The sequence below is a fragment of the Engystomops pustulosus genome, chromosome 11 (assembly GCF_040894005.1).
Source record: "Engystomops pustulosus chromosome 11, aEngPut4.maternal, whole genome shotgun sequence".
NCBI lineage: Eukaryota > Metazoa > Chordata > Amphibia > Anura > Leptodactylidae > Engystomops > Engystomops pustulosus.
The window spans coordinates 20848110-20873004 of NC_092421.1; positions in this window are offsets into that span (position 1 = coordinate 20848110).

Below are 24895 nucleotides of genomic sequence, written 5' to 3' on the forward strand. Positions count from 1 at the left end.
TAATTACTGCACCACAAGTCTCACCAGCCACTGAAGAGACTCCTTGTGCCAAACTCGGAAAGTGTCCAAAACTCCTGCTGTAAAGAGTAAAGTATCATTGGTGGAGGTGGCACTACAAGTACCAGCAATCACATAAATTACATCCAGTGCTAAAAACAAAGTGCCCAGAACCTTTGCAACAGAAACTGATATCTCATCTATAGAGGCTGCACCACAGGTACCAGCAGTCAATGGAAAGCCAGCTCCTACCACAACTAAAACATCCAAGTCCTCTGTCTGTGAGGGATCCAAGCAGCTGACCACCACCTCTACTGAGACCGCTGATCCGGGAGCAGGAACCAGTGTGGATGAGGAAGGCTTCCAGACTGTGAAGAGGAAGAATACCGTTGCCCATCCCTCTAGGAAAGTCACCATGCTGGATAAACCAGTAGAGGAGCCAGTGTTGGCCATAACATCCGGGCGTTACAGTGCACTGGGAGAGGAAGAAGAAACTGCAGCGATGGATCAAACCCCTCTACTCATCTCTGATAAGGAATTTCAGGAGGATGAACCTGATCCCCCAATTTCCACCAAAAGATGGGGAACTAATGGTCACAGCAGCGGGAGGAAGAAAAAGCTGAAAACACCTAATTGACCTGAGTGATGCGGCTGAGAATCAGCTCTATTAATGGGAACAGTGTAAGGACCAGTAGCCGTCGGGAGACCATCTACCAATGTCTGGCTGAGGAGAGGTCTGACATCTTCTTCTTACAGGAGAAGTACCTGAAGAGTACTGCCCAGGTGTATGCAACTAAGAGAGACTGGAGACATGGGCCACCCTTCTGGTCCTTTGGTCTAGAAAGGAATGATGGTATTGGAGTTCTCTTCACTGACATGGACATTCAGGTGGAGCGAGTCCTGGAGATCTGCCCCGGCCACTGCCTAATGCTGGACTTTACCTTGGACACTGTGCAATATAGAGTTGTGAATGTATATGCTCCTCAGACTAGGAAGGATGGAAGGGAGTTGTTTCAGAGTATCAAGCCATATTGCTTTACATCTTAAGTGTTTATTGTGTGTGGTGACTTTAATAGTGTGTCCAGTAGTCACAAGAGCTTGAGATATGATGAGACCTTCCTTAATAACATAGTCCAGCAGGCCCATTTAGTGGAACCTTATCTTCAACACTATAAGCATATGGCCTACACTTATCATATGGGCGGGAATGTGCATTCCAGTGTATGTTTGATGGTACGGCAGAGTGGTGGGAGTGTATGAAAGGGGAAGTCAAACTGTTTATTCTGGGTACTGCCAGGAGACAGAGTAATGTGGAGTACATGTGATACTCTGCCCTCAGACTACAGCTCAGCCGTCTGTACAGTAGGATGAATAGAGGTGAGACCGTGTACAGTGAGACTGTCCATCAGGTGAAACAGAGGATGAGACAGCTGCAGTACAATCACCTCAAATCCCTCAAAGCAGAAAGCCAGTTTGATAACTGTGGGGGGGCTCACAACCCAGACCCTTTTATTGCTTGTAAAAACAGGGTCAGTAAGAAGCCGATGACGGATTTATTAGACGAGAATGGGCTGGAGAAGTCTGAGCAGAGGAGTCTTCAGAAGATCATTGGAGACTATTATGAAGATCTCTTCAGAGGTTGTCAGATGACCAGTGATAACATCCAGAGCTATCTGAATAGTGTGACTCTGCCAAAACTAGACCCAGGACAGGCTGATAGTATAGCTGAGCCCATAACAGAGGATGAGGTGAAGAGGAGCATTGACTCCTTAAAAGCCAAGAAGAGTCCGGAGTTGGATGTTCTCACTAGTGAATTCTACAAAGAGTTCTGGGACTTGCTGGCTCCGGACCTGATGCAGGTCTATAATGATTGTCTGTGTCTGGGAAGCTTCTTCCCTCCCACTATAAATCTGTACTTGTTCTCCTAACAAAGAAGCTCAATGCTCAATACAGATTACAAAATCCTTGCTAAGTTCTTATATTTCAGGCTGAGTGAGGTAGCGGCTGAGCTGATCATTGATAACCAGACATCTGGTGTGAGAGTGCAGATACAGGGGAAAAAATTAGCTTAAACGGGGCGCTCAGGTAACAACCCAAAGAGGCAGAGAATTGTGTCAAAAAATAGGCGATTTTATTGATAAAATCAAATAATGGTAAAATCAATACTTACATAAATAAATAAAAATAAAAGGTCCTATTAACGCGTTTCGGGTTATACACAACCCTTTTTCAAAATCAGGACAAAAGGTATAAATTACTGGTAACAGAGTGCTTTAAATACATTACTTAAATTAACATACCTGGATGGCTATAGGATGATACCGGAAGTGTCAATTGGCGCGACTAGAAGTGTCAATGCCGGTATTTCCGGTGTGCGCATGCGCACTAGGTCTCAACCAAGTGTGCGCAGGCGCACTTGGGTCTCAGCTCCGTGATCACTGTATACGGCGCGTGCGCCACTTAGGTGAGTAATGTGACTATTCACATTGCGTGACGTACGATCGCGCGTGCGCAGAAATGTATGCCGCGCGACCGCGCGTGCGCAGAAGAGGCACAAAGTGTGTCTGTCGCTATGGAGATCGCAACGGGAGGAGAAGAAGAATATAGGTATGGAGATCAATATCGTTGTGACATACTAGTGACGATGTACACTATATGGACAAAAACAGGCGTGCTCAACTAAATTGGATAATTAGGACAATAATACATAAAAAAATTATTTTGGAAAATAGGATGGGCATATAGTACTATAAGCTAGTCAATAAAATAGGATGTTATGCAATCGTAATAATAAATAGTAAATAGTAAGTAAATACAGTAGAATATATACTGCACACAGGATATAAAAGACATTTTTTAAAAGACATTTTTTTAAAAATGAGATATTATACAAATGGAAGGGCAATTAGTAAACATTTTCTAAACTCTCGTTGAGACCTGTAGGGTTGAGGCTATGTAATTTGTAGATCCAGAACATTTCTTTACGCTTGAGATAGTTGAATCTCTGGGGAACAGAAGGTTCTATATGTTCTATTGGTATAATGTTGAAATCTCTGTAATTCTTATTGTGGTGTGTGGCTGCATGCCGAGACACACTATGTAACACATATCCGTTCTCAATGTTTGATCTATGCTTATTCAAACGTTCCCTAAGGGGCTGTATTGTGCGCCCTACATATTGTAATTTACAAGTGCACTCTATAAGGTATATAACATATTTTGAGCTGCAATTCATAAAGTTTTTGATCTGGAATGTCTCCCCCGTTATATTGGACATAAATGTGGATTGTCTGTGTAGAATCGTTTCACAGCACTTGCAACGACTATGTCCGCAACGGAAACTACCCATCACTTTTGGAAAGAAGGTAGGTATTGCGCTTGTCTTGGATTCCGGGCGAAGACGGCTAGGTGCCAAGATATTTTTGAGTGAACGCGATCTACGGAAGGTAAGTTGGGGTTTGGAAGGGAGGGTTTCTCTTAAAAAGGGATCAAGTAGGAGAATATCCCAATGTTTATTCATAATACCTCGTATTGAGGAACTATCAGTCGAGTAGGTGGTAATAAAGTTAACCATATTGCTGTTTGATTTCGTTTTATCTCTTTTGTTTGTAGGTATCAAACAGGTTTCTTGGCTCAAGGCACCCGCTCTACCTTTTGCTGCTGAAATGAGAGTAGAGGGGTATCCTTTAGCCCTGAAGCGATTAGTGAGGATGTCACTTTGACTGTTAAAATCCGAGTCTTCCGTGCAGTTCCGCCTTATTCTTTTATATTGTCCATAAGGAATATTTGTAAGCCATTTCTTAAAATGGCTGCTAGAAAACTCTAAATAGCTATTGCTATCCACCTTTTTAAAGAATGTTTTTGTCTTAATGAGACCCTCAGGTGTATGGGAAACTACTATATCTAAAAATTCAGCATTGTTGGGTGTAATCTCACTTGTAAATTCAAGTCCCCAACTATTCTCATTTATATCTTTAACAAAGTTCAATGCTTCCTCTTTACTTCCATTCCAGATAATAAAAATATCATCTATAAATCTTTTATAGAGTACGCATTTCTCATATGCACTATGTTGGTAGATGATCTGTTCCTCAAATAGACCAACATAGAGATTCGCAAAACTGGGAGCAAATTTGCTCCCCATTGCTGTTCCTCTCTTCTGGAGATATATTTTATTCAGGAACGTAAAAAAATTATGTTTTAAAATAAAAGCAATGGACCTCAATATAAAATTAGTCTCTTCCTTAGGTATAGCCGGATCATTATGTAGAAAATGGGAAATAGCGTGTATTCCCAAGTCATGAGGGATTCTGGTGTAAAGTGATGTTATGTCCATAGTGATGAAGACATAGGAATCATTCCAAGGTTCTTTGATTACGTGTCGGATAAGGTCAGATGTGTCAAGCAGGAAGGATTTGAGTTGTTTGACATATTTTTGTAAAAAGATGTCAGTATAGTGCGACAGATTTGATGTTAATGAATTTATACCCGATATGATGGGTCTACCTGGAGGATTGGAGGTGTTTTTCTGGACTTTAGGTAAGTAATAAAATAATGCAACTGCTGGTTCTTCTATCTTAAGGTATTGATACTCTTTCTTATTTAAAATACCATTTTGAAGTCCTTCGTCTAGCAGTGTGTATAGTGCTTTAGTGTAATTGACGGTGGGATTGTGGTCCAACTTGCAATAAAATTCGGAGTCCGATAGTAATCTCAGAGCTTCTGTGATATAGTCAATTCTGTTTAGAATAACTATACCACCGCCTTTGTCGGCTGATTTTATGACTAAATCCTCTTTCGCCGCTAGGTTTTTTAGGCTTAATCTTTCTTTATAGGTTAAATTGTTAAGTTTACCTTTTTTCTTATCCCTGTTGGATTGGTCATGGAGTTTTTGGAGGTCAGTGGATACTAATGTGTAGAACGTGTCTACAAAGTTACCTCTATGATGTGTGGGATAGAAGAGAGATTTAGGTTTTAGATCGGTGTGGATGGGTGATGTACAGTTCAGTGTATTGAGTATTTCATTATTGACTTCAGGTGTTTTCATAGGTTTACCTATATCCAATATATTAAAATGTCTTTTGAGTGTTAAATTCCGAATGAATCTGTTTAGGTCTAAAAACAGTTCGAATTCGTTTGATCGTGAGGACGGACAGTAGGATAGTCCTTTTTCTAATACTTTAGTCTCTATATCTGACAGTTTATAAGTAGACAAATTAAAAATCTTAACGAGATTAGTATTATTTATTCCTGTCTCAGTATTCTTACTCTCTCTCCCCATAGGTCTTTCAAGAGGTGGTCTAACTATCTGGTTTTCTTGTGCTTGGGGGTTTCCACCAGTGAGTCTTCCTCCGTATGGGAAGAATCTATGTCTGTTCCTCCTTCCGCCCCTCTTACCTCTCTTGTGAGATTTTTCCTTTTTGTTCCGACTGGTTGGGCTGGGTGACTTATTTCTTTTACAAAAGGATCTAATACATATTGTTGGACTGCCCTCTTTGTTAGTAGTTTCCCTGGAAGGCCTAAAAAAGACATTGATTCCTCAGGTGAGAGGAGATCATGTGCTACCTCTAATGGGGTGGTTTTATTTTGTGTATTGGCTAAAGGAGTAAAGAACTGTTGTTGTGTACCTTCGTTGATGCTTTCTTCTAGGTCAGTTGTATTATGGGTGGTGAGTAAAGACTCATTAAGGGCGGGGAGACTAGGTGTATACTTTCCTGACGGTAGATTGGGTTTAGTCAAACTATTAGGATCTATTGGACTGAATTCTTGTATTGATTCAAGTCCAATTAGTAATTGATTGTGTGTTAGATTAGAAGTGGTTGTAATTAGTTTAGCATTATGTTGATTGATGGGGTCCTTGGGCTGCAGTTGTTGTCTATTCGGGTTCAAATCTGAAGTGTCGAATGTTTGTTTGTCTAGTGTACTCTTACTATATCTGGTGGTGTTCCTCCAAGACTTAGAGCTAGTCACTTCATTTAACTTATTTCTGTTTCCAGTATTTCTGTTTTGTCTGTTGTTGTTTTTATTATTATTATTGATATAGTTATTGTAGGGTATCCTGGGTTTCACTGATTTAAATGGTTCATTTTTTACAGTTTCAGTGGTATTTCTATCAGTGTTTAGGGTGTTGTTGGTCTTTTTCTTTAGCCAGTATTTGATATTACCTAATCTATAATCAGTGCGATCTCTTTCTAATTTCTTTAGTTTTTTCTCCAATATATCTTTTTCAAATGAGTCTATTGTTGTAGTCAGTCTATTGTTCATCCTACCATAGCTTGTATGTTGTTCAAAAGAGGTTAATCTACACATTAGATCGTCTATTCTATCGGTACAGTTTCTAGATAGAGAGAGTCTTTTCACACATAAACACTGTAATAGTGATATAGAACAATTATGCAACAAGGAGTCCCAGTTTTCAACAAATGTAGGATCGTTTTTAAAAGCCGGTTCTGGGTGCAGGCGTAACCCTCTCGGGATAATATTTTCTTTTACGTAAATATCTAGAAAGAGTTTATCAAGATGGTGCTGTGATTCCACTTTCAAAGTCTTTTCCAAATCGAAAAATAAATCAGACATCACCTTTTCGTCGGTCTGGCTGTTGTGCCTGTCCATGGGTTCATCATGGGAAGTCTTATCTTGCAAAGTTTTAGTATAAATGGCAAATACCTGTTCTCTGGTACGAAATCTTTTCTCGCCGTTCAGCATTCTGGTATCAAGGTTGTTTGGAGTTATCACACACCAAGTCGACCCAAGAAAGAGTCTCTCTACGAGCCAAAAACCGGTATTCAATGAAGACCGGTATTGCTATGAAGAAAAGACAGATGGTGTGCTCACCTTATTGCCACTTGGTTTTGATGCACATAGGAGCCCAAACAGGGGTCTAATGTAGATACAGCAGATGGTGTAGGTCCAGGATTCAGGGGTTAGTCTGCGATGGTAGTCCAATGTAGAAGAGCAGCAAGACACTAGTCTCTCGGGTGTTTATTAGGCAGCTCCCAAAGCTCAAGGTTACCGGTCACCGTGATGATGCCGGTAGAGTAAGGTGCAGATACAGGGGAAAAAATAAGCTTAAACGGGGCTCTCAGGTAACAACCCAAAGAGGCAGAGAATTATGTCAAAAAATAGGCGATTTTATTGATAAAATCAAATAATGGTAAAATCAATACTTACATAAATAAATAAAAATAAAAGGTCCTATTAACGCGTTTCGGGATATACACAACCCTTTTTCAAAATCAGGACAAAAGGTATAAATTACTGGTAACAGAGTGCTTTAAATACATTACTTAAATTAACATACCTGGATGGCTATAGGATGATACCGGAAGTGTCAATTGGCGCGACTAGAAGTGTCAATGCCGGTATTTCCGGTGTGCGCATGCGCACTAGGTCTCAACCAAGTGTGCGCAGGCGCACTTGGGTCTCAGCTCCGTGATCACTGTATACGGCGCGTGCGCCACTTAGGTGAGTAATGTGACTATTCACATTGCGTGACGTACGATCGCGCGTGCGCAGAAATGTATGCCGCGCGACCGCGCGTGCGCAGAAGAGGCACAAAGTGTGTCGGTCGCTATGGAGATCACAACGGGAGGAGAAGAAGAATATAGGTATGGAGATCAATATCGTTGTGACATACTAGTGACGATGTACACTATATGGACAAAAACAGGCGTGCTCAACTAAATTGGATAATTAGGACAATAATATATAAAAAAAATATTTTGGAAAATAGGATGGGCATATAGTACTATAAGCTAGTCAATAAAATAGGATGTTATGCAATCGTAATAATAAATAGTAAATAGTAAGTAAATACAGTAGAATATATACTGCACACAGGATATAAAAGACATTTTTTAAAAGACATTTTTTTAAAAATGAGATATTATACAAATGGAAGGGCAATTAGTAAACATTTTCTAAACTCTCGTTGAGACCTGTAGGGTTGAGGCTATGTAATTTGTAGATCCAGAACATTTCTTTACGCTTGAGATAGTTGAATCTCTGGGGAACAGAAGGTTCTATATGTTCTATTGGTATAATGTTGAAATCTCTGTAATTCTTATTGTGGTGTGTGGCTGCATGCCGAGACACACTATGTAACACATATCCGTTCTCAATGTTTGATCTATGCTTATTCAAACGTTCCCTAAGGGGCTGTATTGTGCGCCCTACATATTGTAATTTACAAGTGCACTCTATAAGGTATATAACATATTTTGAGCTGCAATTCATAAAGTTTTTGATCTGGAATGTCTCCCCCGTTATATTGGACATAAATGTGGATTGTCTGTGTAGAATCGTTTCACAGCACTTGCAACGACTATGTCCGCAACGGAAACTACCCATCACTTTTGGAAAGAAGGTAGGTATTGCGCTTGTCTTGGATTCCGGGCGAAGACGGCTAGGTGCCAAGATATTTTTGAGTGAACGCGATCTACGGAAGGTAAGTTGGGGTTTGGAAGGGAGGGTTTCTCTTAAAAAGGGATCAAGTAGGAGAATATCCCAATGTTTATTCATAATACCTCGTATTGAGGAACTATCAGTCGAGTAGGTGGTAATAAAGTTAACCATATTGCTGTTTGATTTCGTTTTATCTCTTTTGTTTGTAGGTATCAAACAGGTTTCTTGGCTCAAGGCACCCGCTCTACCTTTTGCTGCTGAAATGAGAGTAGAGGGGTATCCTTTAGCCCTGAAGCGATTAGTGAGGATGTCACTTTGACTGTTAAAATCCGAGTCTTCCGTGCAGTTCCGCCTTATTCTTTTATATTGTCCATAAGGAATATTTGTAAGCCATTTCTTAAAATGGCTGCTAGAAAACTCTAAATAGCTATTGCTATCCACCTTTTTAAAGAATGTTTTTGTCTTAATGAGACCCTCAGGTGTATGGGAAACTACTATATCTAAAAATTCAACATTGTTGGGTGTAATCTCACTTGTAAATTCAAGTCCCCAACTATTCTCATTTATATCTTTAATAGAGATGAGCGAACATGCTCGTCCGAGCTTGATGCTCGGTCGAGCATTAGGGTACTCGAAACTGCTCGTTGCTCGGACGAATACTTCGCCCGCTCGAGAAAATGGCAGCTCCCGCCGTTTTGCTTTTTGGCGGCCAGAAACAGAGCCAATCACAAGCCAGGAGACTCTGCACTCCACCCAGCATGACGTGGTACCCTTACACGTCGATAGCAGTGGTTGGCTGGCCAGATCAGGTGACCCTGGGATAGACTAGCCGCTGCCCGCGCTGCTCGGATCATTCTGTGTCTGGATGCCGCTAGGGAGAGAGCTGCTGCTGGTCAGGGAAAGCGTTAGGGTGTTCTATTAGCTTACTGTTAGGCAGGAGTGATTCTCAAAGAACCCAACAGCCCTTCTTAGGGCTACAATAACGTTCTACTTTTTTTATTTTAATTTGCATCTAGTACCATTTTGTGAGGAATTAGCAGGGGGACTTGCTACCGTTGTGTTTAGCTCTTAGTGGCACACATATCCATAGCAAAGACCGAAGTGGGAAAATTCAGTAGGGGTTGGATTTCAATTAGGCACTAACTCAGTGTCATCTCATCTGGCATAGTAGTGTGCTTTGATACTTGGCTAGAAAATAGCCATAGGAGAATACAAAGAGCTTACTTACGCCTACAGTAGCGTTCTATATATTTGATTTCTGGTTGATCTGCTGGTGGCTGTACTTTCTGCAGTGCATGTACTAGCCAATTCTGAGCAATTTGTAGTGAGACTTGCGACCGCTGTGTTCTGCGCTTAGTGACGCACATATCCATAGCAAAGACCGAAGTGGGAAAATTTAGTAGGGGTTGGATTTCAATTAGGCACTAACTCAGTGTCATCTCATCTGGCATAGTAGTGTGCTTTGATACTTGGCTAGAAAATAGCCATAGGAGAATACAAAGAGCTTACTTACGCCTACAGTAGCGTTCTATATATTTGATTTCTGGTTGATCTGCTGGTGGCTGTACTTTCTGCAGTGCATGTACTAGCCAATTCTGAGCAATTTGTAGTGAGACTTGCGACCGCTGTGTTCTGCGCTTAGTGACGCACATATCCATAGCAAAGACCGAAGTGGGAAAATTAAGTAGGGGTTGGATTTCAATTAGGCACTAACTCAGTGTCATCTCATCTGGCATAGTAGTGTGCTTTGATACTTGGCTAGAAAATAGCCATAGGAGAATACAAAGAGCTTACTTACGCCTACAGTAGCGTTCTATATATTTGATTTCTGGTTGATCTGCTGGTGGCTGTACTTTCTGCAGTGCATGTACTAGCCAATTCTGAGCAATTTGTAGTGAGACTTGCGACCGCTGTGTTCTGCGCTTAGTAACGCACATATCCATAGCAAAGACCGAAGTGGGAAAATTTAGTAGGGGTTGGATTTCAATTAGGCACTAACTCAGTGTCATCTCATCTGGCATAGTAGTGTGCTTTGATACTTGGCTAGAAAATAGCCATAGGAGAATACAAAGAGCTTACTTACGCCTACAGTAGCGTTCTATATATTTGATTTCTGGTTGATCTGCTGGTGGCTGTACTTTCTGCATTGCATGTACTAGCCAATTCTGAGCAATTTGTAGTGAGACTTGCGACCGCTGTGTTCTGCGCTTAGTGAGGCACATATCCATAGCAAAGACCGAAGTGGGAAAATTTAGTAGGGGTTGGATTTCAATTAGGCACTAACTCAGTGTCATCTCATCTGGCATAGTAGTGTGCTTTGATACTTGGCTAGAAAATAGCCATAGCAATAGGATAGCATTGTTTGGTTTTAAAAACTCAAAAAAAAAAAAAAACACAAAAAAAAACAAAAAACACAAAAAAAACAAAAAACAAAAAAAAACAAAAAAAAGTTAAAAAAAAAAAAAAAGTTATAACTCTTATTTTAAAAATGTTTAACCCGAGGGCTAGGGGTAGAGGACGAGGGCGGGGACGTGGGCGTCCAACTACTGCAGGGGTCAGAGGCCGTGGTCCTGGGCGGGGTGAGACACCACCTGCTGATGAGGGAGCAGGGGAACGCCGCAGAGCTACACTCCCTAGGTTCATGTCTGAAGTTACTGGGACTCGTGGTAGAGCACTGTTGAGGCCAGAACAGTGCGAACAGGTGATGTCGTGGATTGCTGACAATGCTTCGAGCAATTTGTCCACCACCAGTCAGTCTTCCACGCAGTCCACCCATGTCACCGAAATCGCCACTCCTCCAGCTCCTGCACCTCAGCCTCCTCCCCCCCAGTCTGCCCCCTCCCAGGAAAATTTGCCATTTGAACCGGCATACTCTGAGGAACTGTTTTCTGGACCCTTCCCACAGTCACAAACCACTTGTCCGGTTGCTGCTGAGCAATTTTCCGATGCCCAGGTTTTCCACCAGTCACAGTCTGTGGGTGATGATGACCTTCTTGACGTAGTGGAAGTGTGTAAAGAGGTGTCCGACGATGAGGAGACACGGTTGTCAGACAGTGGGGAAGTTGTTGTCAGGGCAGGAAGTCCGAGGGGGGAGCAGACTGAGGGATCGGAGGATGATGAGGTGACAGACCCAAGCTGGGTTGAGAGGCCGGGTGAACACAGTGCTCCTGAGACGGAGGAGAGTCCTCGACCAGAACAGGTTGGAAGAGGCAGTGGTGGGGCCAGTTGGAGAGGCAGGGCCAGAGCTGGTGCATCAGCGCCAAATGTGTCAACTAGTGAAGCTCCCGTGGCGAGGGCTCTTGCGGCGAGGGCTAGATCTTCAGAAGTCTGGAGGTTCTTTAAGGAAACACCGGATGACCGACGGACTGTGGTGTGCAACATTTGCCAAACCAGGCTCAGCAGGGGTTCCACCACTACTAGCTTAACTACCACCAGTATGCGCAGGCATATGAATGCTAAGCACCCCACTCAGTGGCAACAAGCCCGTTCACCTCCGGCCGTGCACACCACTGCTCCTTCCCCTGTGTCAGCTGCTAGTCAGCCCCCTGCCCAGGACCCTGCCACAAAAACCCCATCGTCGCCTCCACGATCCTCCACAGCATCCACCAGTGTTCAGCTCTCCATACCCCAGACGCTGGAGCGGAAACGCAAATATAGTGCAACCCACCCGCACGCCCAAGCCCTTAATGTGCACATCTCCAGATTGCTTAGCCTGGAGATGCTGCCCTATAGGCTAGTAGAGACCGAGGCCTTTCGCAACCTCATGGCGGCGGCCGCCCCTCGGTATTCGGTCCCCAGCCGCCACTACTTTTCCCGATGTGCCGTCCCAGCCCTGCACCAGCACATGTCAGACAACATCATCCGTGCCCTGACCAACGCCGTTTCTGACAAGGTCCACCTGACCACGGACACGTGGACGAGTGCTGCCGGGCAGGGCCACTATATATCGCTGACGGCACATTGGGTTAACTTGGTGGAGGCTGGGACCGAGTCTGACCCTGGGGCTGCTCATATACTGCCGACGCCGAGGATTGCGGGGCCTACCTCGGTCCAGGTGTTTCAGGCCTACTATGCCTCCTCCTCCTCCCACCCCTCCTCCACCTCCTCCTCCAAACTACCATCCGTGGGCACGGCGCCATCAGTCGGTAGCTCTAGGCACAGCAGCAGTGCCGTCGCTAAGCGACAGCAGGCGGTGCTCAAACTGCTGAGCCTAGGCGACAAAAGGCACACCGCCCAAGAGCTATTACAGGGCATCACGGCGCAGACTGATCTGTGGCTGGCACCGCTGAACCTCAAGCCGGGAATGGTTGTGTGTGACAACGGCCGTAACCTGGTGGCGGCTCTGCAACTCGGCAGACTGACACATGTGCCATGCCTGGCCCATGTGTTAAATCTGATAGTTCAGCGTTTCCTCAAGACATACCCCAATCTGTCTGATTTGCTCACGAAGGTGCGCCGCATCTGTGCGCATTTCAGGAAGTCCAGCCCAGATGCTGCCACTCTCAGGGCAGCGCAGCGCCGCCTCCAACTGCCCGCTCACCGACTGTTGTGCGACGTGCCCACGAGGTGGAATTCAACACTGACCATGTTATCCAGAGTTTACCAGCAGCGCAGAGCGATTGTAGACTGCCAGATGTCAACTTCCACCAGAACTGGTAGTCAGGTCAGTCAGCTTCCTCAAGTCTACAATGAGGAGTGGACGTGGATGTCTGATATCTGTCAGGTGCTGAGTAACTTTGAGGAGTCAACACAGATGGTCAGTGGCGATGCCGCCATCATCAGCCTCACCATCCCGCTGCTTGGCCTGTTGAAAAACTCTCTGGTCAGCATGAAGTCGGAAGCTTTGCGCTCGTCACAAGAGACAGGGGAAGAATATTCCCTTGTTGATAGCCAAAGCACCCTCAGGTCTGTTTCTCAGCGCGTATCGGAGGAGGTGGAGGTGGAGGAGGATGAGGAGGAAGAGGAGGAGAATGTTGGCGAGACACAAGAGGGGACCATTGTTGAGTCGTTCACTGTTCAGCGTGTATGGGCAGAAGAAGAGGAGTTGGAGGAGTTGGAGGAGGAGGAAATGGACAGTCAGGCCAGTGAGGGGAGTGAATTCTTACGCGTTGGTACTCTGGCGCATATGGCAGATTTCATGCTAGGCTGCCTATCCCGTGACCCTCGCGTTCAAAGAATTTATTCCAGCACCGATTACTGGGTGTTCACTCTCCTGGACCCACGGTACAAGCAAAATCTTTCCACTCTCATCCCTGCAGAGGAAAGGAGTGTGAGAATGCATGAATACCAGCAGGCCCTGGTGCACAAGCTGAAACAGTATTTCCCTTCTGACAGCGCTAGCGGCAGAGTGCGTAGTTCTGCGGGACAAGTAGCGAGGGAGAGTAGGCGAGCAGGCAGCTTGTCCAGCACTGGCAAGGGTACGCTTTACAAGGCTTTTGCCAGCTTTATGTCACCCCAGCAAGACACTGTCACCTGTCCCCAGTCTCGGCAGAGTAGGGCTGATCTTTACAGAAAGATGGTGAGGGAGTACGTAGCTGACCATACCATCGTCCTAAATGATCACACAGCTCCCTACAACTACTGGGTTTCAAAGCTGGACATGTGGCACGAACTGGCGCTGTACGCCTTGGAGGTTCTTGCCTGCCCTGCCGCTAGCGTCTTGTCCGAGCGGGTTTTCAGTGCAGCTGGTGGCATCATCACCGATAAGCGTACACGCCTGTCGACTGACAGCGCTGACAGGCTGACGCTTATTAAAATGAATAAAGGCTGGATTTCTCAGAATTTCCAATCTCCACCAGGTGAAGGAAGCTCAACCTGAATAATTGATCCACTCCTCCTCCTCCTCCTCATTTTCCTCCTTCTCCTCCTCTTTGTACAGTAAAGCAGAGGAAAATGGCTATTTTTTGACAGGGCCCACTGGCTCTTGCTATAGTACTTCATGCATTTAATTTTTCTGGAGGGCCACCTACCCGGTCCTCTGTTTGAAACAATTTTTGTGAGTGCCACATACAGGCACTCAATCTATTCCATTTTTCTGGAGGGCCACCTACCCGGTCCTCTGTTTTAAAAAATTTTTGGGACTGCCACATACAGGCACTCAATCTATTCCATTTTACTGGAGGGCCACCTACCTGCTCCTCTGGTTTGAAAAATGTTTGGGATTGCCACATACAGGCACTCAATCTATTCCATTTTACTGCAGGGCCACCTACCTGCTCCTCTGGTTTGAAACATTTTTGGGACTGCCACATACAGGCACTCAATCTATTCCATTTTACTGCAGGGCCACCTACCTGCTCCTCTGGTTTGAAAAATGTTTGGGACTGCCACATACAGGCACTCAATCTATTCCATTTTACTGCAGGGCCACCTACCTGCTCCTCTGGTTTGAAAAATGTTTGGGACTGCCACATACAGGCACTCAATCTATTCCATTTTACTGCAGGGCCACCTACCTGCTCCTCTGGTTTGAAACATTTTTGGGACTGCCACATACAGGCACTCAATCTATTCCATTTTACTGGAGGGCCACCTACCTGCTACTCTGGTTTGAACAATTTTTGGGACTGCCACATACAGGCACTCAATCTATTCAATTTTACTGGAGGGCCACCTACCTGCTCCTCTGGTTTGAACAATTTGTGGGACTGCCACATACAGGCACTCAATCTATTCCATTTTACTGGAGGGCCACCTACCTGCTCTTCTGGTTTGAAACATTTTTGGGACTGCCACATACAGGCACTCAATCTATTCCATTTTACTGCAGGGCCACCTACCTGCTCCTCTGGTTTGAAAAATGTTTGGGACTGCCACATACAGGCACTCAATCTATTCCATTTTACTGGAGGGCCACCTACCTGCTCCTCTGCTTTGAAAAATGTTTGGGACTGCCACATACAGGCACTATCCAAATTAAATTGTCTCCATAGCAGCCTCCACACGTTGTCTCCATTGCTACCTCCAAAAGTCGTCCATATAGCTGCCTCCATACATCGTCCCTTTATCAAACGAGGTGTGTCAGGCAGAAATTTGGGTTGTTTTCATGGATTCCACATCAAAGTTGTTAACTTTGTCGCCACCCTGCTGTGTTATCCACAAAATATACTGGCAAACTTTTACCATTTAGGGATATTATTTCAGCGCTTCTTGCTCAGCTGTTTACATTCCCCTCACCCGCCATATCCTAAACTTATAAGAACGCTACTACACTTGATCTTATACAAAAGGTTCTTAGAAGTGCTGTTTGGGGAGTAGCCTATAGACAGGGGCTTGGATTGGCGAAAGCTCGCCTGGCAGCGGAGCGCCAGCTCCATGCCAAGATCCAACTAACATAGTTTTAACTGCAGCACCTTTAATCTACTACTAGTTCACTGCCTCCATACATGGTCCCCTTATCAAACGAGCTGTGTCAGGCAGAATTTTGGGTTGTTTTCATGGCTTCCATGTTAACTTTGTCGCCACCCTGCTGTGTAATCCACAAAATATACTGGCAAACTTTTATCATGTACCGATATTATTTGAGCGCTTCTTGCTCACCTCCTTTGGTTCCTCTCTGCCACCCATTGGTTTGAAGCCTGAGTCCATTTAGGGTATGTCGCCATGCCACTCTCTAGCCTGCTGCCGCTGCCTCTGCATGCCGTCCCCTATAGTGTCAGGGTCAATTATTGGATGTTTTAGATGCTATCTAGCTTCATTCTGTCACTCTGTCATGGCCATGCTGTTACCCATAATTTTGGCATAATGGTGCGATTAAGCAGCCTCAGAGGCATCCATGCATGCTGCCCCTGCTGTTTCCTGTCCATTTCCGTGGTGTTTCCATCCTTTTCTGAGGTTCCCAGGTGTTTGGCCAAGCTTCCCTGTGCAGAGCCTTGGTCCCCTTGAAAAATGCTCGAGTCTCCCATTGACTTCAATGGGGTTCGTTATTCGAGACGAGCACTCGAGCATCGGGAAAAGTTCGTCTCGAATAACGAGCACCCGAGCATTTTAGTGTTCGCTCATCTCTAATCTTTAACAAAGTTCAATGCTTCCTCTTTACTTCCATTCCAGATAATAAAAATATCATCTATAAATCTTTTATAGAGTACGCATTTCTCATATGCACTATGTTGGTAGATGATCTGTTCCTCAAATAGACCAACATAGAGATTCGCAAAACTAGGAGCAAATTTGCTCCCCATTGCTGTTCCTCTCTTCTGGAGATATATTTTATTCAGGAACGTAAAAAAATTATGTTTTAAAATAAAAGCAATGGACCTCAATATAAAATTAGTCTGTTCCTTAGGTATAGCCGGATCATTATGTAGAAAATGGGAAATAGCGTGTATTCCCAAGTCATGAGGGATTCTGGTGTAAAGTGATGTTATGTCCATAGTGATGAAGACATAGGAATCATTCCAAGGTTCTTTGATTACGTGTCGGATAAGGTCAGATGTGTCAAGCAGGAAGGATTTGAGTTGTTTGACATATTTTTGTAAAAAGATGTCAGTATAGTGCGACAGATTTGATGTTAATGAATTTATACCCGATATGATGGGTCTACCTGGAGGATTGGAGGTGTTTTTATGGACTTTAGGTAAGTAATAAAATAATGCAACTGCTGGTTCTTCTATCTTAAGGTATTGATACTCTTTCTTATTTAAAATACCATTTTGGAGTCCTTCGTCTAGCAGTGTGTATAGTGCTTTAGTGTAATTGACGGTGGGATTGTGGTCCAACTTGCAATAAAATTCGGAGTCCGATAGTAATCTCAGAGCTTCTGTGATATAGTCAATTCTGTTTAGAATAACTATACCACCGCCTTTGTCGGCTGATTTTATGACTAAATCCTCTTTCGCCGCTAGGTTTTTTAGGCTTAATCTTTCTTTATAGGTTAAATTGTTAAGTTTACCTTTTTTCTTATCCCTGTTGGATTGGTCATGGAGTTTTTGGAGGTCAGTGGATACTAATGTGTAGAACGTGTCTACAAAGTTACCTCTATGATGTGTGGGATAGAAGAGAGATTTAGGTTTTAGATCGGTGTGGATGGGTGATGTACAGTTCAGTGTATTGAGTATTTCATTATTGACTTCAGGTGTTTTCATAGGTTTACCTATATGCAATATATTAAAATGTCTTTTGAGTGTTAAATTCCGAATGAATCTGTTTAGGTCTAAAAACAGTTCGAATTCGTTTGATCGTGAGGACGGACAGTAGGATAGTCCTTTTTCTAATACTTTAGTCTCTATATCTGACAGTTTATAAGTAGACAAATTAAAAATCTTAACGAGATTAGTATTATTTATTCCTGTCTCAGTATTCTTACTCTCTCTCCCCATAGGTCTTTCAAGAGGTGGTCTAACTATCTGGTTTTCTTGTGCTTGGGGGTTTCCACCAGTGAGTCTTCCTCCGTATGGGAAGAATCTATGTCTGTTCCTCCTTCCGCCCCTCTTACCTCTCTTGTGAGATTTTTCCTTTTTGTTCCGAGTGGTTGGGCTGGGTGACTTATTTCTTTTACAAAAGGATCTAATACATATTGTTGGACTGCCCTCTTTGTTAGTAGTTTCCCTGGAAGGCCTAAAAAAGACATTGATTCCTCAGGTGAGAGGAGATCATGTGCTACCTCTAATGGGGTGGTTCTATTTTGTGTATTGGCTAAAGGAGTAAAGAACTGTTGTTGTGTACCTTCGTTGATGCTTTCTTCTAGGTCAGTTGTATTATGGGTGGTGAGTAAAGACTCATTAAGGGCGGGGAGACTAGGTGTATACTTTCCTGACGGTAGATTGGGTTTAGTCAAACTATTAGGATCTATTGGACTGAATTCTTTTATTGATTCAAGTCCAATTAGTAATTGATTGTGTGTTAGATTAGAAGTGATTGTTTTTAGTTTAGCATTATGTTGATTGATGGGGTCCTTGGGCTGCAGTTGTTGTCTATTCGGGTTCAAATCTGAAGTGTCGATTGTTTGTTTGTCTAGTGTACTCTTACTATATCTGGTGGTGTTCCTCCAAGACTTAGAGCTGGTCACTTCATTTAACTTATTTCTGTTTCCAGTATTTCTGTTTTGTCTGTTGTTGTTTTTATTATTATTATTGATATAGTTATTGTAGGGTATCCTGGGTTTCATTGATTTAAATGGTTCATTTTTTACAGTTTCAGTGGTATTTCTATCAGTGTTTAGGGTGTTGTTGGTCTTTTTCTTTAGCCAGTATTTGATATTACCTAATCTATAATCAGTGCGATCTCTTTCTAATTTCTTTAGTTTTTTCTCCAATATATCTTTTTCAAATGAGTCTATTGTTGTAGTCAGTCTATTGTTCATCCTACCATAGCTTGTATGTTGTTCAAAAGAGGTTAATCTACACATTAGATCGTCTATTCTATCGGTACAGTTTCTAGATAGAGAGAGTCTTTTCACACATAAACACTGTAATAGTGATATAGAACAATTATGCAACAAGGAGTCCCAGTTTTCAACAAATGTAGGATCGTTTTTAAAAGCCGGTTCTGGGTGCAGGCGTAACCCTCTCGGGATAATATTTTCTTTTACGTAAATATCTAGAAAGAGTTTATCAAGATGGTGCTGTGATTCCACTTTCAAAGTCTTTTCCAAATCGAAAAATAAATCAGACATCACCTTTTCGTCGGTCTGGCTGTTGTGCCTGTCCATGGGTTCATCATGGGAAGTCTTATCTTGCAAAGTTTTAGTATAAATGGCAAATACCTGTTCTCTGGTACGAAATCTTTTCTCGCCGTTCAGCATTCTGGTATCAAGGTTGTTTGGAGTTATCACACACCAAGTCGACCCAAGAAAGAGTCTCTCTACGAGCCAAAAACCGGTATTCAATGAAGACCGGTATTGCTATGAAGAAAAGACAGGAAAAAAAAGGCACGTAGGGGACGGCGCCTCGGGTGATAACGTTTGGACCAGTCTGAAAGGAGTATTTGACAGATGATGTGCTCACCTTATTGCCACTTGGTTTTGATGCACATAGGAGCCCAAACAGGGGTCTAATGTAGATACAGCAGATGGTGTAGGTCCAGGATTCAGGGGTTAGTCTGCGATGGTAGTCCAATGTAGAAGAGCAGCAAGACACTAGTCTCTCGGGTGTTTATTAGGCAGCTCCCAAAGCTCAAGGTTACCGGTCACCGTGATGATGCCGGTAGAGTAAGGTGCAGATACAGGGGAAAAAATGAGCTTAAACGGGGCGCTCAGGTAACAACCCAAAGAGGCAGAGAATTGTGTCAAAAAATAGGCGATTTTATTGATAAAATCAAATAATGGTAAAATCAATACTTACATAAATAAATAAAAATAAAAGGTCCTATTAACGTGTTTCGGGTTATACACAACCCTTTTTCAAAATCAGGACAAAAGGTATAAATTACTGGTAACAGAGTGCTTTAAATACATTACTTAAATTAACATACCTGGATGGCTATAGGATGATACCGGAAGTGTCAATTGGCGCGACTAGAAGTGTCAATGCCGGTATTTCCGGTGTGCGCATGCGCACTAGGTCTCAACCAAGTGTGCGCAGGCGCACTTGGGTCTCAGCTCCGTGATCACTGTATACGGCGCGTGCGCCACTTAGGTGAGTAATGTCACTATTCGCATTGCGTGACGTACGATCGCGCGTGCGCAGAAATGTATGCCGCGCGACCGCGCGTGCGCAGAAGAGGCACAAAGTGTGTCTGTCGCTATGGAGATCGCAACGGGAGGAGAAGAAGAATATAGGTATGGAGATCAAAATCGTTGTGACATACTAGTGACGATGTACACTATATGGACAAAAACAGGCGTGCTCAACTAAATTGGATAATTAGGACAATAATATATAAAAAAAATATTTTGGAAAATAGGATGGGCATATAGTACTATAAGCTAGTCAATAAAATAGGATGTTATGCAATCGTAATAATAAATAGTAAATAGTAAGTAAATACAGTAGAATATATACTGCACACAGGATATAAAAGACATTTTTTAAAAGACATTTTTTTAAAAATGAGATATTATACAAATGGAAGGGCAATTAGTAAACATTTTCTAAACTCTCGTTGAGACCTGTAGGGTTGAGGCTATGTAATTTGTAGATCCAGAACATTTCTTTACGCTTGAGATAGTTGAATCTCTGGGGAACAGAAGGTTCTATATGTTCTATTGGTATAATGTTGAAATCTCTGTAATTCTTATTGTGGTGTGTGGCTGCATGCCGAGACACACTATGTAACACATATCCGTTCTCAATGTTTGATATATGCTTATTCAAACGTTCCCTAAGGGGCTGTATTGTGCGCCCTACATATTGTAATTTACAAGTGCACTCTATAAGGTATATAACATATTTTGAGCTGCAATTCATAAAGTTTTTGATCTGGAATGTCTCCCCCGTTATATTGGACATAAATGTGGATTGTCTGTGTAGAATCGTTTCACAGCACTTGCAACGACTATGTCCGCAACAGAAACTACCCATCACTTTTGGAAAGAAGGTAGGTATTGCGCTTGTCTTGGATTCCGGGCGAAGACGGCTAGGTGCCAAGATATTTTTGAGTGAACGCGATCTACGGAAGGTAAGTTGGGGTTTGGAAGGGAGGGTTTCTCTTAAAAAGGGATCAAGTAGGAGAATATCCTAATGTTTATTCATAATACCTCGTATTGAGGAACTATCAGTCGAGTAGGTGGTAATAAAGTTAACCATATTGCTGTTTGATTTCGTTTTATCTCTTTTGTTTGTAGGTATCAAACAGGTTTCTTGGCTCAAGGCACCCGCTCTACCTTTTGCTGCTGAAATGAGAGTAGAGGGGTATCCTTTAGCCCTGAAGCGATTAGTGAGGATGTCACTTTGATGTTAAAATCCGAGTCTTCCGTGCAGTTCCGCCTTATTCTTTTATATTGTCCATAAGGAATATTTGTAAGCCATTTCTTAAAATGGCTGCTAGAAAACTCTAAATAGCTATTGCTATCCACCTTTTTAAAGAATGTTTTTGTCTTAATGAGACCCTCAGGTGTATGGGAAACTACTATATCTAAAAATTCAGCATTGTTGGGTGTAATCTCACTTGTAAATTCAAGTCCCCAACTATTCTCATTTATATCTTTAACAAAGTTCAATGCTTCCTCTTTACTTCCATTCCAGATAATAAAAATATCATCTATAAATCTTTTATAGAGTACGCATTTCTCATATGCACTATGTTGGTAGATGATCTGTTCCTCAAATAGACCAACATAGAGATTCGCAAATAAGTCACCCAGCCCAACCACTCGGAACAAAAAGGAAAAATCTCACAAGAGAGGTAAGAGGGGCGGAAGGAGGAACAGACATAGATTCTTCCCATACGGAGGAAGACTCACTGGTGGAAACCCCCAAGCACAAGAAAACCAGATAGTTAGACCACCTCTTGAAAGACCTATGGGGAGAGAGAGTAAGAATACTGAGACAGGAATAAATAATACTAATCTCGTTAAGATTTTTAATTTGTCTACTTATAAACTGTCAGATATAGAGACTAAAGTATTAGAAAAAGGACTATCCTACTGTCCGTCCTCACGATCAAACGAATTCGAACTGTTTTTAGACCTAAACAGATTAATTCGGAATTTAACACTCAAAAGACATTTTAATATATTGGATATAGGTAAACCTATGAAAACACCTGAAGTCAATAATGAAATACTCAATACACTGAACTGTACATCACCCATCCACACTGATCTAAAACCTAAATCTCTCTTCTATCCCACACATCATAGAGGTAACTTTGAAGACACGTTCTACACATTAGTATCCACTGACCTCCAAAAACTCCATGACCAATCCAACAGGGATAAGAAAAAAGGTAAACTTAACAATTTAACCTATAAAGAAAGATTAAGCCTAAAAAACCTAGCGGCGAAAGAGGATTTAGTCATAAAATCAGCCGACAAAGGCGGTGGTATAGTTATTCTAAACAGAATTGACTATATCACAGAAGCTCTGAGATTACTATCGGACTCCGAATTTTATTGCAAGTTGGACCACAATCCCACCGTCAATTACACTAAAGCACTATACACACTGCTAGACGAAGGACTCCAAAATGGTATTTTAAATAAGAAAGAGTATCAATACCTTAAGATAGAAGAACCAGCAGTTGCATTATTTTATTACTTACCTAAAGTCCATAAAAACACCTCCAATCCTCCAGGTAGACCCATCATATCGGGTATAAATTCATTAACATCAAATCTGTCGCACTATACTGACATCTTTTTACAAAAATATGTCAAACAACTCAAATCCTTCCTGCTTGACACATCTGACCTTATCCGACACGTAATCAAAGAACCTTGGAATGATTCCTATGTCTTCATCACTATGGACATAACATCACTTTACACCAGAATCCCTCATGACTTGGGAATACACGCTATTTCCCATTTTCTACATAATGATCCGGCTATACCTAAGGAACAGACTAATTTTATATTGAGGTCCATTGCTTTTATTTTAAAACATAATTTTTTTACGTTCCTGAATAAAATATATCTCCAGAAGAGAGGAACAGCAGTGGGGAGCAAATTTGCTCCCAGTTTTGCGAATCTCTATGTTGGTCTATTTGAGGAACAGATCATCTACCAACATAGTGCATATGAGAAATGCGTACTCTATAAAAGATTTATAGATGATATTTTTATTATCTGGAATGGAAGTAAAGAGGAAGCATTGAACTTTGTTAAAGATATAAATGAGAATAGTTGGGGACTTGAATTTACAAGTGAGATTACACCCAACAATGCTGAATTTTTAGATATAGTAGTTTCCCATACACCTGAGGGTCTCATTAAGACAAAAACATTCTTTAAAAAGGTGGATAGCAATAGCTATTTAGAGTTTTCTAGCAGCCATTTTAAGAAATGGCTTACAAATATTCCTTATGGACAATATAAAAGAATAAGGCGGAACTGCACGGAAGACTCGGATTTTAACAGTCAAAGTGACATCCTCACTAATCGCTTCAGGGCTAAAGGATACCCCTCTACTCTCATTTCAGCAGCAAAAGGTAGAGCGGGTGCCTTGAGCCAAGAAACCTGTTTGATACCTACAAACAAAAGAGATAAAACGAAATCAAACAGCAATATGGTTAACTTTATTACCACCTACTCGACTGATAGTTCCTCAATACGAGGTATTATGAATAAACATTGGGATATTCTCCTACTTGATCCCTTTTTAAGAGAAACCCTCCCTTCCAAACCCCAACTTACCTTCCGTAGATCGCGTTCACTCAAAAATATCTTGGCACCTAGCCGTCTTCGCCCGGAATCCAAGACAAGCGCAATACCTACCTTCTTTCCAAAAGTGATGGGTAGTTTCCGTTGCGGACATAGTCGTTGCAAGTGCTGTGAAACGATTCTACACAGACAATCCACATTTATGTCCAATATAACGGGGGAGACATTCCAGATCAAAAACTTTATGAATTGCAGCTCAAAATATGTTATATACCTTATAGAGTGCACTTGTAAATTACAATATGTAGGGCGCACAATACAGCCCCTTAGGGAACGTTTGAATAAGCATAGATCAAACATTGAGAACGGATATGTGTTACATAGTGTGTCTCGGCATGCAGCCACACACCACAATAAGAATTACAGAGATTTCAACATTATACCAATAGAACATATAGAACCTTCTGTTCCCCAGAGATTCAACTATCTCAAGCGTAAAGAAATGTTCTGGATCTACAAATTACATAGCCTCAACCCTACAGGTCTCAACGAGAGTTTAGAAAATGTTTACTAATTGCCCTTCCATTTGTATAATATCTCATTTTTAAAAAAATGTCTTTTAAAAAATGTCTTTTATATCCTGTGTGCAGTATATATTCTACTGTATTTACTTACTATTTACTATTTATTATTACGATTGCATAACATCCTATTTTATTGACTAGCTTATAGTACTATATGCCCATCCTATTTTCCAAAATAATTTTTTTATATATTATTGTCCTAATTATCCAATTTAGTTGAGCACGCCTGTTTTTGTCCATATAGTGTACATCGTCACTAGTATGTCACAACGATATTGATCTCCATACCTATATTCTTCTTCTCCTCCCGTTGCGATCTCCATAGCGACAGACACACTTTGTGCCTCTTCTGCGCACGCGCGGTCGCGCGGCATACATTTCTGGGCACGCGCGATCGTACGTCACGCGATGTGAATAGTCACATTACTCACCTAAGTGGCGCACGCGCCGTATACAGTGATCACGGAGCTGAGACCCAAGTGCGCCTGCGCACACTTGGCTGAGACCTAGTGCGCATGCGCACACCGGAAATACCGGCATTGACACTTCTAGTCGCGCCAATTGACACTTCCGGTATCATCCTATAGCCATCCAGGTATGTTAATTTAAGTAATGTATTTAAAGCACTCTGTTACCAGTAATTTATACCTTTTGTCCTGATTTTGAAAAAGGGTTGTGTATAACCCGAAACACGTTAATAGGACCTTTTATT